Consider the following 4671-nt stretch of genomic DNA (forward strand, 5'->3'; position numbering starts at 1 on the left):
GCTTGTCCCCTAGCACCAGAGGAGGCGGGGCAGAGTAGGGTTCTTGTGATTCTTAAAGGCGCGCGTGGCTTCATGCTTATTATCGGCTGTTGGGTTGCGCGGGGTTTTTGGGGGCTGTGCACAAAAGGCAGGTGTATTCTTTTATTCCTTCCCACCCGCAGTTCGGGTGATGGGAGGCGGGCTTCCCTGATAGTTCTAGCCGCTCGTTTGGCACCGCCTCTGCCTCAGATAAGTGGGGGGTGGTTCGGCTGAGCGTAGGGTGCGGGGGAAGGAGCTCAGGCTCGGTCACCCTCTTTGAGGATTAGGGAGATGTGTGTTCCGTCCTCAATATGACTGTGGTGGGGTGGAACATCTCACCTCAGTGTCTATGGCCGTCCACTGCAGCTAGTCGGTTCCAGCAGGGATGTGGAGTGGCAGCTGGCCTCACCGCTCCTGGGCATCTTGGCACAGGGTAGCAGCACCGACTGGGTGACAAGCTGCCTAAGGACTGTACGACCAAGATGAAAAACTTATCAAAAATGGTGTGACGTGCCAATCCTTACCTTACAAGAGGCCTACAGAATTAGACCTGTTGATGAGTAAACAAATGGGTTATTTCCCTTAAGTAACTGTACCGTTTTTTCAGAGTGGTGGAGTTTTGGGGAAGATTTTAGGGTAGGGTAATTTTTTCTTAGCTGCAGGTTATAATGACAAAAGACGAGCCTTGTGTTTCTTAACTACTCTCACAGTAATTTTTCTTAGGTGTGATTCTGTAAGGAGGTTGAGATACTTGGTCATAAGGGAATAAACAGATTCCAAATGCAATTATACAACTTAAATGTGCATACCTAGAGCTTATTAACCACTGATATTCTTGAGACAATGACTGCCAAAACTTCGTACTATTGCAGCCAAAACCTGGACTGGGGTGTTGATTGACAGCCGACTGAACATGAGCCAGCAGTGTGCCCAGGTGGCCAAGAAGGCCAATGGCATCTTGGCTTGGATCAGAAACGGCGTGACCAGCAGGTCCAGGGAGGTTATTCTCCCTCTGTACTCGGCACTGGTGAGACCGCTCCTCGAATCCTGTGTTCACTTCTGGGCCCCTCACCACAAGAAGAATATTGAGTCTCTGGAACGAGTCCAGAGAAGAGCAACGAAGCTGGTGAAGGGGCTGGAGAACAAGTCTTATGAGGAGCAACTGAGAGAGCTGGAGTTGTTTAGCCTGGAGAAGAGGAGGCTGAGGGGAGACCTCATTGCTCTCTACAACTACCTGAAAGGAGGCTGTGGAGAGGAGGGAGCTGGCCTCTTCTCCCAAGTGACAGGGGACAGGACAAGCGGGAATGGCCTCAAGGTCTGCCAGGGGAGGTTCAGGCTGGACATAAGGAAAAAATTCTTCACTGAAAGGATCATTAGGCACTGGAACAGGCTGCCCAGGGAGGTGGTTGACTCGCCTTCCCTGGAGGTGTTTAAGGTGCAGGTGGATGAGGTACTGAGAGGCATGGTTTAGAGATTGGTGGGAATGGTTGGACTCGATGATCCGGTGGGTCTCTTCCAACCTGGTTGTTCTATGATTCTATGATTCTACCCTTCCTGTCCTGCCTGAAGAGTTTGTACCCCACCATAGCTGCACTCCAGTTATACGAGTCATCCCACCACGTTTCCGTGATGGCAACGACATCATAGCCTCCTTGCCCTATGACAGCTTCCAACTCCTCCTTCTTATTACCCATGCTGCGTTGCCAGCAGAACCTCCCAATGGTACTTGGCTACGTCTTTTGGAGCCACTGATCTTTCCCAAGGAGATCCGTTTCTTGGAATTCCTATGGCCATTGTTCCCCCGTGTTTGTCCCTCCGCAAACATAAATAAGTTCTGGGCAACCATTGGGCATTCAAACTTGGCCCGTTATCAGTTTTTTGTGAAAAGAGTGGAACAGTAGTTCCATTTCTTTGTACCGGGGTCAGATCCCCTTCTGTCAATTTATATCCAATTTTTTCCCCAGTTTACTCTTTCCCACTTCTTGTTCCTTTACGTTTGTAATTAGTGTGGTATTTATTTCAACTCTCAAATCACGGATCACTGTAAGGAGGTGGATGGTATACCAAAGGATGGTATGGGACTTGTCTTTTTCAATGAGAATGGCCATTTGCTGAATCGGTTAGCCCTGGATTATATGTTAGCAACCAAAGGGGGAGTATATGGACACTAATTGTTGTTTAAATTTGGTGGATTGTTCATGTTCTAGTTCAGACATGGGATGGGTTGGAAAAATGGTGGAAAGAAAAGTGGTGGAATTAAAAATTATTAAAAGAGATATTTTCAAGCAAAAAATCAGATCAAATATTACAGGGGGAAATAGTAATAAACAGGCTATTCTGCATTTTGACTTGAATAAAGGAGCGTGGGGGAGGGTCAAGGGAGGTGAAGATCAAAATGTATTGGTCCTTATCACTGTACCTGAGTTAAGAACGAATGCTTAAGTTCATGGGGTGGAATGTCTTCTTTCTTTGGTGGCGCCAGCTTGTCTGTGGTGCTGGGTTCAGCGGAGGGGAAGTTCTGCAGCAGCGGGCGCTGCTCACCGCCACCCCTCACCCCCCGCCTTCCTATGCCTGCTGGACTGCCTGGGCCGACCCCTCTCGAAAGATGCTAAGGGGCATGGTTTAGTGTTTGATAGGAATGGTTGGACTCGATGATCCAGTGGGTCTCTTCCAACCTGGTTATTCTATGAATCTATGATTCTATGAAAGACATGTGACAAGACCACCCCAACACGTGCTGATGGGGGTCAGACGAGCAACTGCTTTCACGCCCAAATGTGACCAATTTTGCACTAAAAAGAAATGTACATAAGGGGAGGGGAGCCTGGATCGGGTGCACCTAAGGCTAGACGCAGCCCTGCCTCAGCCACGCGCCCAGCACTGTATACCTTGCTTTGCTGACTTTATTCCACAATAAAACAGATATTTTAAACTCTCAGAATTTTAGTTTCCAGAGTGTGTTTATAACAGAAGGGACCTTAATGATCATCCAGTTCCAACCCCTCTGCCATGGGCAGGGGCATCCCACTAGATCAGGCTGCCCAAGGCCCCATCCAACCTGGCCTTAAACACCTCAAGGAATGGGGCATCCACAACTTCCCTGGGCAACTTGTTCCAGTGCCTCACCATTCTCATGGTGAAGGAATTCTTCCTTATGTCTAGCCTAAATCTGCCCCTCTCCAGTTTATAACCATTCCCCCTCGTGCTATCACCACAAGCCTTTGTGAACAGTAGCTTTCTTGTAGGCCCCATTCAGGTACTGGAAGGTTGCTAAAAGATCTCCTCGGAGCCTTCCCTTCTCCAGGCTGAACAAGCCCAACTCTCTCAGCCTGTCCTCATATGGGAGGTGCTCCAGCCCTCTGATCATCTTTGTAGCCCTCCTCTGGACCCGTTCCAACAGTTCCATATCCTTCTTATGTTGAGGATTCCAGAACTGGACGCAATACTCTAGATGAGGTCTCACAAGAGTGTAGTAGAGGGGCAGAATCACCTCCCTCGACCTGCTGGCCACACTTCTTTTGATGTAGCCCAGGATACGGTTGCCTTCTGGGCTGTGAAACAAGAAACAACAAGAAAAAGGAAAATTAAGCCAGATAGAAATACAAAAGACTCACTCTTATATACTGAAGAGGCAGGAGTATTTATGGTGATAAACAGCAGCTGTTGCACCTATATAGACCAAAGTAACAGAATATCCAAAGATTTGGAGACAATTCCACATCAGACAAAATTATTGCATAAAGTGGCAGTAGATAATACTTCTTTAGGTTTCCAAGAATTATGGCAAAATCTAACCTCTTGGTTGCCCAATTCTGCATGGCTAAAACAATCATTTATAGCTTTATTATTATTAATAGCTTTTATAATTTTTACTTGTCTGTTAATCCAGTGTGCTTCTAAGTATTGTAGAAAGGGTATTGTTATTTGGCCTTGTTAAACCTCATGCCATTGGTCTCAGCCCAGCAGTCCAGCCTGTTCAGATCCCTTTGCAGAGCCTCCCTACCCTCCCTACCCTCCAGCAGATTGACACTTCCACCTAGCTTAGTGTCATCTGCAAACTTGCTAAGGGTGCACTTGATGCCTTCATCCAGGTCATTGATAAAGACATTGAATGGGGTCGGCAAGGTATAGGGATTTGTCACCACTGGATATAGTTCTTCTTACAATTTTATTTATGGCCCTTAAATCTTGCACTAACCTATAGCTTTTATCTAGTTTCTTTACAGGAAATATTGGAGTATTATATTCCGCTTTACATTCTTTTAATAACCCATATTGTTAAAAAATTGTCAATAATCATTTTTATCCCCTTGCAATCTTCTAATCGCAGAGGGTATTACCTGACACAGGGGCCAATTTTACCTTCGCATGCTTCACATTTCTGGCCTTCCAGATATCTCAGAAGCCAACATGCCTGGATAAACCTGTTCCAAAATCTCTGGTGTTGCCGGTGTTTCTTTTCCATCTGTTTTAAAGACAAACTCAATACTTTGATTAGTTGATGATCTCCCACTTTAAATTTTGTACCTCCTGCTCCAAATATTATTTCTGTCTCTATCTGCTTTAATAAATCTCCTCTCAATAACGGTCTAGGGGCAATCGGTCTAGCAAACAAATTCATGTGTACCCACTTGTTTTCCAATTCATATTTAG

Source organism: Phaenicophaeus curvirostris, chromosome W (genome assembly GCF_032191515.1).
Source record: "Phaenicophaeus curvirostris isolate KB17595 chromosome W, BPBGC_Pcur_1.0, whole genome shotgun sequence".
In the NCBI taxonomy this organism is placed as follows: Eukaryota; Metazoa; Chordata; class Aves; order Cuculiformes; family Cuculidae; genus Phaenicophaeus; species Phaenicophaeus curvirostris.